Source organism: Schistocerca nitens, chromosome 1 (genome assembly GCF_023898315.1).
Source record: "Schistocerca nitens isolate TAMUIC-IGC-003100 chromosome 1, iqSchNite1.1, whole genome shotgun sequence".
In the NCBI taxonomy this organism is placed as follows: domain Eukaryota; kingdom Metazoa; phylum Arthropoda; class Insecta; order Orthoptera; family Acrididae; genus Schistocerca; species Schistocerca nitens.
The window spans coordinates 219,651,063-219,666,459 of NC_064614.1; the positions used below are offsets into that span (position 1 = coordinate 219,651,063).

Consider the following 15,397-nt stretch of genomic DNA (forward strand, 5'->3'; position numbering starts at 1 on the left):
AGTAGGGGCAAAAGCGGGAATATTCCACGACGTCTCACAACCAATTCCACATTTTTCAAGCGAATTTGGCCTAGGAGAAAATGTGTTGCGTTACTTATCGAACGCCCTCATACATTATTACATTATTATGTAGCGAGCCACCGGAAATCACTGGTCCCTTGAACCAGAACTCAGAAATATCCTTGAACAAACTCTGACATCTTGTCGGTGAGGTTCTGATTCTACGATAATCCGACTTCATGGAACACCGTTCTAATACGTGTGGAAAAGTATGTACACTACCTGAGGTGATCGTAGAACTTGGGTTTTAGGGCGAACCTAATCACATATATGTTGAATGCGAAGGTATCTCACATCTGCGAGAAAAATTCAGGCCTGAAGTGTACTGGTAGTGGGTTTCCCTACAGAATTTGTTGTCAAATTAGTTTCTTTGCTGTTAAATGTAGAAACGGCACAATATGTTTTGATGAGAGACTTCGAAAATTGTCAGTTGGATTCAAATGTGCGAACGGTTTCGTTTTGGAATTAGTCAGGTCGTGAATCCTCTGTCGTTTAACACAAGAGACGCACGTGGAGTTCTCACTGAAAGATGCGCTAATTTTTTTATAGATGTCCTGTGTGACCTCTAGAACGAAGGTGAAATAAAATAATTTTATTGTGTTTATGTACAGTCGGTCATAAGTAACATTTTGACATAGCCCTCTACTTCGGGTTCAAATAATCGTCTATATGCTATCTTGCCAGTGCGACGGCGGTTAGAGTATAAATGTATCCTGTTGTTATCACATCTGTGGGATATGTCCATTATAATTATCCGGGCTGTTATGATATTTCCGGCCGTGAAAGTCTACATTTTAGTATCTGTAGGATAGCAATGTTTACGTTGCACTTTGTGAGATAGTGAAAATGTCAGCGTAATTCTAAGAGCGTGGAGATGGCCTCCACTAACAAGTAAGGCCGATTCGCAATTAACGAGCATCGTTTCGTTTCAGTTAGATTCTGTGAACACTACAATCCAAAAATATTGGACGTACCGCTTTGTTACGAATGAATGGAAGAGAGAACCGGTGGGCCTGAGGAAGTAAATGTTGTGATGTCGCTACATTAGCTACTGTTACTGCTGAACAAAATGCAATATCTGGGCTAAAAGTGAACGTGATGAATTGTGACACCGTCATGCCACGTGGCGGAGAATGTGACTCTAAGGAGAGATATCCGGGAACGTCTTCTGCATCGGTAACTTACATACCTAAGAGGCTCTTTGACACCGTAATAGTTTTCCTTGACCTGCATTTATCTCCAATTGAGCACGTTTAAAGTGGAATGGGGTGACAAGTAGCCGCGCGTGCAGTTGCAGGAAGAGACCCGTGGTCTAACATGCATTTTGATGCCTTGATACTAAATGCACGTGTCTTGTCCCTACGGAATTTTAAAGCATCAGATGTTTATACTATGTAATAGTATCGCCATGACGTAAATCCTTGTTTTAGATAATACTGTTGGGCATGTCGACTGGTTTATACATCTACATCTACATCTATATCCATACTCAGCAAGCCACCTGACGGTGTGTGGCGGAGGGTGCCTTGAGTACCTCTATCGGTTCTCCCTTCTATTCCAGTCTCGTATTGTTCGTGGAAAGAAGGATTGTCGGTATGCCTCTGCGTGGGCTCTAATCTCTCTGATTTTATCCTCATGGTCTCTTCGCGAGATATACGTAGGAGGGAGCAATAAACTGCTTGACACCTCGGTGAAGGTATGTTCTCGAAACTTCAACAAAAGCCCGTACCGAGCTACTAAGCGTCTCTCTTGCAGACTCTTCCATTGGAGTTTACCTATTATCTCCGTAAAGCTTTCGCGATTAATAAATGATCCTGTAACGAAGCGCGCTGCTCTCCGTTGGATCATCTGTACCTCTTCTATCAACCCTATCTGGTACGGATCCCACACCTGTGAGCAGTATTCAAGCAATGGACGAACAAGTGTACTGTAACCTACATCATTTGCTTTCGGACTGCATTTCCTTAGGATTCTTCCAATGAACCTCAGTCTGGCATCTGCTTTACCGACGATTAATTTCATATGGTCGTTCCATTTTAAATCACTCCTAATGCCTACTCCCAGATAATTTATGGAATTAACTGCTTCCAGTTGCTGACCAGCTATATTGTAGCTAAATGATAAGGGATCTTTCTTTCTATGTATTCGCAGCATATTACACTTGTCTACATTGAGATTCAGTTGCCATTCCCTGCACCATGCGTCAATTCGCTGCAGATCCTCCTGCATTTCAGTACAATTTTCCAATGTTACAACCTCTCGATATACCACAGCATCATCCGCAAAAAGCCTCAGTGAACTTCCGATGTCATCCACAAGGTCATTTATGTACACTCCTGGAAATTGAAATAAGAACACCATGAATTCATTGTCCCAGGAAGGGGAAACTTTATTGACACATTCCTGGGGTCAGATACATCACATGATCACACTGACAGAACCACAGGCACATAGACACAGGCAACAGAGCATACACAATGTCGGCACTAGTACAGTGTATATCCACCTTTCGCAGCAATGCAGGCTGCTATTCTCCCATGGAGACGATCGTAGAGATGCTGGATGTAGTCCTGTGGAACGGCTTGCCATGCCATTTCCACCTGGCGCCTCAGTTGGACCAGCGTTCGTGCTGGACGTGCAGACCGCGTGAGACGACGCTTCATCCAGTCCCAAACATGCTCAATGGGGGACAGATCCGGAGATCTTGCTGGCCAGGGTAGTTGACTTACACCTTCTAGAGCACGTTGGGTGGCACGGGATACATGCGGACGTGCATTGTCCTGTTGGAACAGCAAGTTCCCTTGCCGGTCTAGGAATGGTAGAACGATGGGTTCGATGACGGTTTGGATGTACCGTGCACTATTCAGTGTCCCCTCGACGATCACCAGTGGTGTATGGCCAGTGTAGGAGATAGCTCCCCACACCATGATGCCGGGTGTTGGCCCTGTGTGCCTCGGTCGTATGCAGTCCTGATTGTGGCGCTCACCTGCACGGCGCCAAACACGCATACGACCATCATTGGCACCAAGGCAGAAGCGACTCTCATCGCTGAAGACGACACGTCTCCATTCGTCCCCCCATTCACGCCTGTCGCGACACCACTGGAGGCGGGCTGCACGATGTTGGGGCGTGAGCGGAAGACGGCCTAACGGTGTGCGGGACCGTAGCCCAGCTTCATGGAGACGGTTGCGAATGGTCCTCGCCGATACCCCAGGAGCAACAGTGTCCCTACTTTGCTGGGAAGTGGCGGTGCGGTCCCCTACGGCACTGCGTAGGATCCTACGGTCTTGGCGTGCATCCGTGCGTCGCTGCGGTCCGGTCCCAGGTCGACGGGCACGTGCACCTTCCGCCGACCACTGGCGACAACATCGATGTTCTGTGGAGACCTCACGCCCCACGTGTTGAGCAATTCGGCGGTACGTCCACCCGGCCTCCCGCATGCCCACTATACGCCCTCACTCAAAGTCCGTCAACTGCACATACGGTTCACGTCCACGCTGTCGCGGCATGCTACCAGTGTTAAAGACTGCGATGGAGCTCCGTATGCCACGGCAAACTGGCTGACACTGACGGCGGCGGTGCACAAATGCTGCGCAGCTAGCGCCATTCGACGGCCAACACCGCGGTTCCTGGTGTGTCCGCTGTGCCGTGTGTGTGATCATTGCTTGTACAGCCCTCTCGCAGTGTCCGGAGCAAGTATGGTGGGTCTGACACACCGGTGTCGATGTGTTCTTTTTTCCATTTCCAGTAGTGTATATTGTGAATAGCAACGGTCCTACGACACTCCCCTGCGGCACACCTGAAATCACTCTCACTTCGGAAGACTTCTCTCCGTTGAGAATGACATGCTGCGTTCTGTTATCTAGGAACTCTTCAATCCAATCACACAATTGGTCTGATAATCCATATGCCCTTACTTTGTTCATTAAACGACTATGGGGAACTGTATCGAACGCCTTGCGGAAGTCAATAAACACGGCATCTACCTGGGAACCCGTGTCTATGGCCCTCTGAGTCTCGTGGACGAATAGCGCGAGCTGAGTTTCACACGACCGTCTTTTTCGAGACCCATGCTGATTCCTACAGAGTAGATTTCTAGTCTCCAGAAAAGTCATTATACTCTAACATAATACGTGTTCCAAAATTCTACAACTGATCGATGTTAGAGATATAGGTCTATAGTTCTGTACATCTGTTCGACGTCCCTTCTTGAAAACGGGGATGACCTGTGCCCTTTTCCAATCCTTTGGAACGCTACGCTCTTCTAGAGACCTACGGTACACCGCTGCAAGAAGGGGGGCAAGTTCCTTCGCGTACTCTGTGTAAAATCGAACTGGTACCCCATCAGGTCCAGCGGCCTTTCCTCTTTTGAGCGATTTTAATTGTTTCTCTATCCCTCTGTCGTCTATTTCGATATCTACCATTTTGTCATCTGTGCGACAATCTAGAGAAGGAACTACAGTGCAGTCTTCCTCTGTGAAACATCTTTGGGAAAAGACATTTAGTATTTCGGGCTTTAGTCCGTCATCCTCTGTTTCAGTACCATTTTGGTCACAGAGTGTCTGAACATTTTGTTTTGATCCACCTACCGCTTTGACATAAGACCAAAATTTCTTAGGATTTTCTGCCAAGTCAGTACATAGAACTTTACTTTCGAATTCATTGAACGCCTCTCGCATAGCCCTCATCACACTACATTTCGCTTCGCGTAATTTTTGTTTGTCTGCAAGGCTTTGGCTATCTTTATGTTTGCTGTGAAGTTCCCTCTGCTTCCGCAGCAGTTTTCTAACTCGGTTGTTGTACCACGGTGGCTCTTTTCCATCTCTTACGATCTTGCTTGGCGCATACTCATCTAAAGCATTTGAGGCAAATGCCAGGAAGTTTGCTTTGAATGGGCTCTATTGGGTTCCTTCCCAGTCCGAGCTTGATCCGTCTGTAATATTATTGGTGAATGTGTAACGATCAAATAAAATCAAAATTCTGTATTTTTGTAGATTTCTTCGTGGCTTGATCTGGTGGGGCTTTCAGCTTTATTTTGTCAACGGTGTACATTTGCACTAAGTTTATTTAAGATATTTAGATTACCTTACCTCTCTTCGGATGCCCATATAGTTGTCAGGATTAATCCAAATCCGCATACGTAATCCAAAACGAAGATGGCATTAACAGATTTCAAATGATAGCCTCAGGGATTACGATATTTTTGCAACGGCAAAATGAAATTTACTCAGAATGAGATTTAAAAAATGTTTTCTTTGGGTACCGATGTGTACTACAAATAAACACATTCTCAACCTCTACCTCATTTTCTACAACCAGGGGGATCGTTTAGTGTAATTAATTAGTAGCTTGTGGTCGGACACAGAGATACAGGTGGAAAAACAGTGTGTAACTTTTTTTTAAAAAAATGGAATGCGACTAGCAGCTTTATTATGCTACTCAAATTATTTTCCTTCAAACAAATTTTAAAAAAATTTCTTCACGACGGGTGATATGCCATCATTCTACTGCCGCTCATTATGAGTGATGGACGATATGAGCTGAAAATCTGGAATTGGAAACGAGAAACACCAAGTAATAGGTCATATAATAAAAGTTATTGGATTCTTATTAATAATCCTTTGTTAGTCAAGATCAGAAAAATTATTGTAATCATTGTTAAAAAGTGGTTGCATTAACGAAAATACATTTATGACGGGCCAAAGATAGCTGCCGAGCTGGGATTTGAATCAGAGCAGCTACGTTCCTCAGGAAATGTCCTCCGCATCTGGGGCGTCCAGTTTCGAGTCTTGGTGTGGTGACAAGTTGCAACCTGTTACGATAGTTCTGTGCTGTGAGAACATTAATCAGAGTGTAAAATTTCATTTCACTGGCTTTCTTCGTGTTAGGATTATGCTGTTTTCTCAACTACATCCATTCTCTAAGGAATGCTGGCTCCACAGTGTAATTGGTGAGCTAGGATCAAATCCCCACAAAGCAGCAGTGAATGAGGAGACTACTCAAGAAGCTGACGAGCGATTTCCTGCCCATACTTGTCCAGTATGAGCTGGTGCGTCGTGTCTAATGGCTCCAACGTCTATGGGACATTAAGTCTTACTTCATGTTTCCTCCCGTCGAAGAGCAGATGGTGAAACAATGGTAGGAAGAGAAAGAGAGGCTTGAGAGACTAGATGAAGCCTTGGATCAGTCAGTGAGGCATCATCAGAGGGTTGACACCAAGTGACGTGGCGCAGCACTTAAACATACTGGACTTGCATTGGGGAGGACGGCAGTTCAAATCCCTTTCTGGTCATACAGATCCAGGTTTTCCGTGATTCCCTCAAATCATTCCTAATAAATTCCGAGATGGCTCCTCTGAATAGACGTGGTCGATTTCCTTCCCCATCCCGTCCCAATCCGAATTTGATCCTTCTCTAGTGTCTCCGCCGTCGACGAGAGAGTAAACCACAATATTACTTTTTTTGATTCTTGATCACAGCCCACGAAAGGCAGATACCAGTGATTTTTAAAAAAAGAAACAAACACATATCGCTGTATTCCACGAAAAGCTGCCGTATTGTCTACTTTACCTGTCACAATTGGTTTCCGTCACATGATCATCTTCAATCGACGAAGGTTTGCTTTAGCTGGCCGTGAGCACTATGGGACTTAACATCTGAGGTCATCAGTCCCCTAGACTTAGAACTACTTAACCTAACTAACCAAAGGACATCACACACATCCATGCCCGAGCCAGGATTCTAGCCTACGACCGTAGCGGTAGCGCGGTTCCGGACTGAAGCGCCTAGAACCGCTCGGCCACAGCGGCCGGCTTTGCTTCAGCGGTGAAGTATGCTATGGGAGACAGTTTTCTGCGCTTGCATGAGAGCAAAAAAATATAAAAATTTTGTTGTTATAGCTATTTTTCATATTTTTTGACTCCAAGGATTTCGCCTTAAAAGCACCGCTATTAAAGTAAAATTTCGTCGACTGAGATGATCATGTGATTGAAACCAATCTCGACAAATAAAGCAGACAATATAGCAGCTTTTGGTGTATTACAATTACGTTCTTTAAACTTATTGAAATTATGAAATACTGCTCACGCAGAATAGGTATTAGTGACTTAATAATTATGCAGCACACTGTCTCAACTCGTCATGAATATGCAGCTCACTGATTTTTTTTATTCTGTCTCTAAATATGCTGTGGCACCCCTGTACAGGTCCTACTACTAGCTGTGAATGAAGGTGTGTCGTGCAATGAGGACGTTCACGACGCTGTGGGCTCAGATCTGTTGGTCTACCTTTAACGGTGTGAGAGGGGGAAGTCTCCTTGGATTCTTAGCTGAAGCGATGTTGGAACAGGGACGAGAAGTTTATTGGCTTCGTAGGAAGTGAATGAGGGCGAAAAACTTCCTATAATTGAAGGACACTTTATTTCCCAATGGCAACGGCCTTGCCACAGTGGATACACCGGTTCCCGTCAGATCACCGAAGTTAAGCGCTGTCGGGCGTGGCCGGCACTTGGATGGGTGACCATCCGGGCCGCCATGCGCTGTTGCCATTTTTCGGGGTGCACTCAGCCTCTTGATGCCAATTGAGGAGCTACTCGATCGAATAGTAGCGGCTCCGGTCAAAGAAAACCATCATAACAACCGGGAGAGCGGTGTGCTGACCACGCGCCCCTCCTATCCGCGTCCTCATCTGAGGATGACACGGCGGTCGGATGGTCCCGGTGGGCGACTTGTGGCCTGAAGACGGAGTGCTTTGTGCTTTATTTCCCAATAATGCAACCCAACATGGAGAGGTGTCTTACAGTGGCTTTTTACACATCAACGATTACGCTCTATCACTCTATAAGTTGCTTATTTCCACCAACTCTCAGTCCCTAAATTTGTACTTTCCACTACTAGAGCCGAGTGCTCTGCTTGTGTCTCTTTCTGACGATACTCTGTCAAATATTAAGTCGAGACAAGAGACGAGTGGGAGGCAGCTCTCGTTCCTTCCTCTGTTCTGACACACAGAAAAATACTAGTTATCTCTCGTTGCGACTGACGCTACTAGTCTCTAGGAGACAAGTGTAAGACGGCACTTGTTCCTCTATATATTCTGATACACAGAAATATATTACTTGTTGCTAATTATAGAGACAAACCCTACAGAGCGTATTCTTTACTAAAAGGCAAAAACTCAAGATAGTAACTGTAGTTGGATACTTATCGGAAAATCAGTTGCCTTCCTCGAATGTGTAGACTCTTACAATAGCTTACTGTACCGTCATCGAACTGTCAGTCTATAGTGAGGGCACCCGATGACTCAGCCGCTCACTGGTACTGTCCGTGACTGCAAATCTGAGTGCAACTGCCGAGTCGTTCTCTGAATGCTGTTTATATACAGTTTTTTCCAGGGTTTTGGAGAAGTTTGTCTAGCAGTATTGCTTTCTCTGCTGTTACTTATGGTCCTTTTAATGACTGAAATCTTTCCAGAAGTTACTCGAGTCTCCTCGAATAGTCTGGTAACGGGCCACCTGGGCTAGCACTTGCCTGTTTTGGCCGCTATTACATATACACTAAGAAGCCAAAACATTATGACCACTGGTGGCAATACGGACACGTGACGCGGTAGCAAAAGTACGCAAGCGGAGCAGACACTGGCGGGGGTTACCCTACCGAAGATATTGGTTCCAAATTGGCACATTATTATTTCGCAGCGCCTGTGAACGAGTATCTTGAAAATGACGAAGCTGGTCGAATGTTCACGTGCTACTGCCGTGAGCATCTACGGAAAGAGATAGGACAGTGAAACTACCAGTTGGTGCTAAACGGTTGGACGTGTACGACTCTTCAGAGAACATTGGATTCGGAGGCTTGTCTGCTCTGTAAAGTAGGGCAGATGATGATCTGTGCCATCTTTGCCAAAAGAGCGGAATGTTGATACACGCACAGGAGTCTAAGAGCACACTGTTCATTGTTCATTGTTGCATACGAAGCTTCGCAACAGAGCAGCAGTACGTGTTCACATGTTGACCCAGCGACATCAACAATTACGATTTGAGTGGGCGTGGACTATCGCTATTCGACCGTCGATCAACGGAAACGTGTCGTTTCTTCGGGTGAATCAGATTTTTGCTGCATTAGGTCGATAATCGTCTCCACAAATGCCGTCATCGAGATGAACGCCGGCTCTAAACGTGCAGTGCGCCACGGACGCAGGCTGGTGGGAGCAGTATTATGCTACGGGAGACAATCTCCTGCGCTTGCATGAGACCTGTGGTAGTACTCGAAGACACGCTGACAGCTGCGAACCACCTGCATCCCTTCATGGTAGATGTTTTCCCCGAAGGCGTTGTTATCTTCCAGCAGTTATAATTGTCTGTGTCTCTGAAGCAGGAACGTGCTACAGTGGTCTGAGGAGCATTATAGTGAACTCAGGATGATGTCTCGGCGACCAAATTAGCCTGATGAAAATCCTATGGAACCCATTTGGGTTGCTATCGGGCGCCATCCCCACGTACGCAAATCAGCGGGCCGTTATTTGCGCGAAGTGTGTGACCAATACGTAGACACATGTAACGCCTTAGACCCTCAGAAACCTGCAGACACACTGTCGGATCCCTGATACGCAGAATAAGTGACGTATTTCGTTTCAAAAACGGCAAACAAGCTATGAAGCAAGGGGTCATAATGTTTTGACACATCAGTGTAGGTCTGTTATTCTAGGGCCGTGGCCATGGACGGCCCGTCCTGCTTTCTCTTCTACACATGATAACATCTATATCTGCCCCACTTCTTGGCCACCTCATCGTGTCTTCCCAGCATCATACCTATTTGTGGTGTTTAACATTATTACTTAAACATGTCTCCTTTCTTTTCATAGCGTCGAAGAAACTTGTTACATTAATAAAATTCGATAGCCATGACACTTCTTACAATAAAAACTTGACCTCCTACATTATTAAACTTTGACAGCCGTGACAACACATTATGAGTCTATGATTAGGTGACTAATGTTGTCATACTACTTCTAAACAACTTCATTTTCCATGTTACACTATGTGATCAAAAGTATCCGCACACTCCCAAAAACATACGTTTTTCACATTAGGCGCATTGTGCTGCGAGATACTGTCAGGTACTCCATATCAGCGACCTCAGTAGTCATTAGACAGCACAAGAGAGCAGAATGGAGCGCTCCACGGAACTCACGGACTTCGGACGTGATCAGATGATTAGGTGACACTTGTGTCATACGTCTGTACGCGAGATTTCCACACTCCTAAACATCCCTAGGTCCACTGTTTCCGATGTGATAGTGAAGTAGAAACGTGAAGGGACACGTACAGCACAAAAGCGTACAGGCCGACCTCGTCTGTTGACTGACAGTGACCGCCGACAGTGGAAGAGGGTCGTAATGTGTAATAGGCAGACATCTATCCCGGCCAGCACACAGGAATTCCAAACTGCATCAGGATCCATTGCAGGTACTATGACAGTTAGGCGGGAGGTGAGAAAACTTGGGTTTCAAGGTCGAACGGCGTATGAGGAATGTCCGGTGAACGTCATCTGCGAGCGTGTGTAGTGCAAACTGTAAAATTCGGTGGCGGTGGTGTTATGGTGTGGTCGTGTTTTTCATGGAAGGTGTTTGCACCCCTTATTTTTTTGCGTGGCACTGCCATAGCACAGGCCTACATTGATGTTTTAAGCACCTTCTTGCTTCCTACTGTTGAACAGCAATTCGGGGATGGCGATTGCATCTTTCAACACGATCGAGCATAATGCACGGCCTGTGGCGAAGTGGTTACACGACAGTAACATCCCTGTAATTGACTGTCCTGCACAGTGTCCTGACCTGAATCCTATAGAACACCTTTGGGATGCTTTGGAGTGCCGACTTTGTTCCAGGCCTCACCGACCGACATTGATACCTCTCCTCACTGCAGCACTCCGCGAAGAATGGGCTGCCATTCCCCAAGAAACAGAAATGGTTCAAGTGGTTCTAAGCACTACGGAACTTAACATCTGAGGTCATCAGTCCCCTAGACTTAGAACTACTTAAACCTAACTAACCTAAGGACATCACACACTTCCATGACCGAGGCAGGATTCGAACCTGCGACCGTAGCAGCAGCGCGGTTCCGGACTGAAGCGCCTAGAGCCGCTCGGCCACAGGGGCCGGCCCCCAAGAAACCTTCCAGCACCTGACTGAACGTATGCCTGCGTGAGTTGAATCTGTCATTAAGGCTAAGGGTGGGCCAACACCATATTGAATTCCAGCATTACCGATGGTGGGCGCCATGAGCTTGTAAGTAATTTTCAGTCAGGAGTCCAGATACTTTTGATCACATAGTGTATGTAGAATTCATATGGCAAAATATGAAATCCGACAGTTGGCAGCAGTGTTGCTATCTATCAATTGCGGAGTGCAAAAAGCTGCTGGTGGTACAGAAGCTATGGGAGTGAAAACGGAACTCGTCTACAGAGCTACGTTACACTGAGGCGTTGCTTTAAAAATGTATATTAAATCGCCTTACTTGATGGATTGTGGAAAATACGTGAAGCAGCCATGCAAAGCGCACTTTAACTGTAACGGCTGTTCTCTGCTGTCCTATATTAGAGTGTTATACATTACATGAATGTACTGTGGTCGTGCCACGAGTTATGCGCGGTCAGAGGATGAGGGTCACAGTAAGAAGAAAGTGCTTTGTCTGCATGCACATCATGACTAGCGAAGTCCTAGAGGCAAATATCAGCCGTCTGTTAATGTGGTAAATAGGCCAATGTTGTTAATTCTGGCTGTAGCGTCGGTGCCAGCTGACATGCCTGGATGATTTGTTAGAGTTGGGAGAACGCCTGGAGAATGTTACCTGCGAGCAAGTACAGTGTCGACAGTGAAATGAAGAGGAAGTGGTGCTATGGTATGGGAATGTATTTCGTGGAAACGACGTGGTCACATTACTACACTTAAGAAAATGCTAAATGCCGAAGGATACGAACACGTTTTGTAGCATTGTGTTCTGTGTGCAGTAGAGGAATAGTTCGGAGACGATGATTATGTCTATCAGCATGACAATGAACCCTATCATAAAGCAGCGTCTCTGATGCAATGGTTTGTGGACAATAACATTACTGAAATTTACAAATTTCCAGCATGCTGGACTAGCTGCAGGTCAGCAACTTCTGTTTACCACTACAACGAAAAACCAGTCCAGAGTTGCAAAATTTCAATTTGTTTATTCAGTCGATGACTAGTTTCGGGCTGGCAGCCATTTTCAAATCATTGTAACATAGACAAAAGTGGTATTTCCGAATATGCAGAAACATGTCAAAAATGTTTGCATATTTGGAAATATCATGTTTGACTATGTTACGATGATTTGAAAATGGGTCCCGGCCCGAAACTAGTCAACAGTGAATAAAAAAATAAGTGAAATTTGCAACTTTGGACTGGTACTGAATTCCTGAAATTGACTGGCCTTCCCAAAGTCTCGACTTGATCCCAATGGAACACCTTTGGGATGAGTTAGAAGATCGACTTCACTTCGGACACCAGCGTCCAAAGTCACTACCTTCTCTGGTTTTTGTTCTTGAGGAAGAATGGGCTCTCATTCTTCCTCAGACGTTCAGACATCTTTGCTGCATGTTCAGCAGGCAAATTGTAAAGTTTTAAATTTTTATTCCTATCGGGGCCAGAGAGTGGAGGCCAGCCCGGCCGATAATCTAATCAAGTAAGCCACTGGAAGGTACTGTTGACATTACGACAAACACTCTGGGCAGACAGGAGTTTGCGATGCCAGTCAACAGTCGAGTGCGTGGAACAGCTAACACGGGTGTACCCAAGCATGAAGCAATATTTTGTGACTTGCACACTAGCATGCTACCGAGAAACTAACATGCTGCAAATTCAATCAGGCTTAACAATCTGTGATCAGGGCAGAGCGAGCTAGGAAAAGCTGACTGGACAAGTAGCAGGAAACAAACTTACTCTTTCCCCCCCTCCCCCACTCAGTAGGTCTACGTCAGAAGTGCAGCTATGAGGGCGTAAATAACAGAGCTTAGGGGCTCAAAGGATTCAGTCTTGCAGCCATTGCGACTGTGTCTTGATCTGGAGAGAAATATGGGCTTTTGAGCTTCAGAGAAACCACGACCCGTCATTGGTGACGACAATCGGATGATGAACCGCCACAGACTGAGTCATCGAGTGCCAATGAGGCGTGTCTACCTGTGACGCAGTGGTCACGGGACTTGGGAAACTTCACCGATGCGGGGAGCTAGCGTACAACCAGTATCCGCTGTCTGAGGGACTTCGGCCGATGGACTGCAAGCGACGATCCGGTTTGGTGAGGTATGCCCTCACAGCCTTCTAGCCACCTAGATGTCATCGGCCACCATCCTGGTCGATCCCTGGGAAGGACGGCTGGGAGACTGCTGCTCGGCAACAGGCCTCAAGTGTCGGGTACTGCAACCAAATGCACCACATGGGGATCACGAGCAAGCACAGAGGTGCATAGTCCGCAAGACTCTGGAGGAAGTGGGCTGGTCACAGTCGTTCTTCGCCTATGGCAGCATGCACGGTATTGGCTGCTGGTGGGCTGCTCGCCATCGTGGTAGATGCCATCCGCGGCCCGGGACAATGGAAGTGACAGGCGGATCGGGGGATCAGGGCATTCCGCGATTGGCTCCGTTTGCAAGCGCACAGTCTGGTTGTGCTGTATAGCGCTGCTTGAATAAACACCTATCAACACTATCAGTGTTTGACTGTACATCCCGGCGTAAATCTCCCCTCTCCCTCACCACTTCTGTCACCCATCCTGCCATGTTGTGGCGCGGAAGAGGCTGGATCCTTCCATCTTACCCTGAAAGTGTCACCATCAGAATTCAAGCAGTCATAAATGCGAAGGGTGGTCACACACCATGTTAACGTCAACTATAAGGTGTGCATATTCTGTGGATCAGACAGTGTACGCGTTCGATGATCTCTTCGAATTTATAGAATCGATGTTTTAACGCCATTAAACTGCTGCTGTACATACACTGTGATCAAAAGTATCCGGACATTTGGCTGAAAATGACTTGAAAGTTCGTGGCGCCCTCCATCGGTAATGCTGGAATTCAATATGGTGTTGGCCCACGCTTAGCCTTGCTGACAGCTTCCATTCTCGCAGGCATACATTCAATCAGGTGCTGGAAGGTATCTTGGGGAACGGCAGCACTTTCTTCACAGAGTGATGCACTGAGGTGAGGTATCAATGTTGGTCAGTGAGGCCTGGTACGAAGTCGGCCTTCCAAAACATCCCAAAGGTGCTCTATAGGATTCAGCTCAGGAGTCTGTCGAGGCCAGTCCATTACAGATGTTGTTGTCATGTAACCACTCCGCCAAAGGCGGTGCATTATGAACAGGTGCTCGATCGTGTTGAAAGATGCAATCGCTATCCCCGAATTGCTCTTCAACAGATAGTGCCACGCAAAACAGCAAGTGGTGTAAGCCCCTTCCGTGAGAAACACAACCACATCATAACATCACCGCCTCCGAATTTTACTGTTGGCACTAAACGCGTTGGCAGATGGCATTCACCGTGCATGCGCCATACCCCACCGTGCCATCGCATCGCCACGTTGTGTACCGTGATTCGTCACTCTACACAAAGTTTTTCTACTGTTGAATCGTCCAATGTTTACGCTCCTTACATCAAGCGAGGTATCGTTTGGCATTTACCAGCGTGACGTGTGGCTTATGAGCAGCCGCTAGATGATGAAATCCAAGTTTTCTCACCTCCCACCTATGTTATGTTATGTTAACCGGGGACCTAGAAACGACGGAGAGGCTCCGTCCCCGCCGCAGCCGTAGTGGTCCGCAACCCCATGACGACTACCGCAGTCCACTTCACCACTCTTCCGCCCCACACTGAACCCAGGGTTATTGTGCGGTTCGAGTCCTGCCTCGGGCATGGATGTGTGAGATGTCCTTAGGTTTAAGTAGTTCTAAGTCCTAGGGGACTGATGACCTCAGCTGTTAAGTCCCATATTGCTCAGAGCCATTGTGCGGTTCGGCCCCCGTGGACCCCCCCCCCCCCCCCCAGGGAACGTTTCACACCAGACGAGTGTAACCCCTATGTTTGCGTGGTAGAGTAATGGTTGTGCACGAGTACGTGGAGAACTTGTTTGCGCAGCAATCGCCGACATAGTGTAGCTGAAGTGGAATAAGGGGAACCAGCTTACATTTGCAGAGGCAGATGGAAAACCACCTAAAACCATCCACAGACTGGCCGGCTCACCGGACCTCGACACAAATCCGCCGGGCGGATTCGTGCCGGGGACCAGGCGCTCCTTCCAGCCAGGAAAGCCGTGCGTTAGACCGCA

The 15,397-nt window shown here is 46.8% G+C and overlaps 1 protein-coding gene and 1 pseudogene across 1 annotated transcript in view; one reads left to right on the forward strand and one right to left on the reverse strand.

Moving 5' to 3' along the window:
* LOC126237430 (cytochrome P450 4c3) overlaps positions 1 to 15,397 on the reverse strand; it is a 348,050-nt gene that overhangs the window by 23,224 nt on the left and 309,429 nt on the right. The window lies entirely within an intron of this gene.
* LOC126207912 (5S ribosomal RNA) lies at positions 7,488 to 7,605 on the forward strand (annotated as a pseudogene).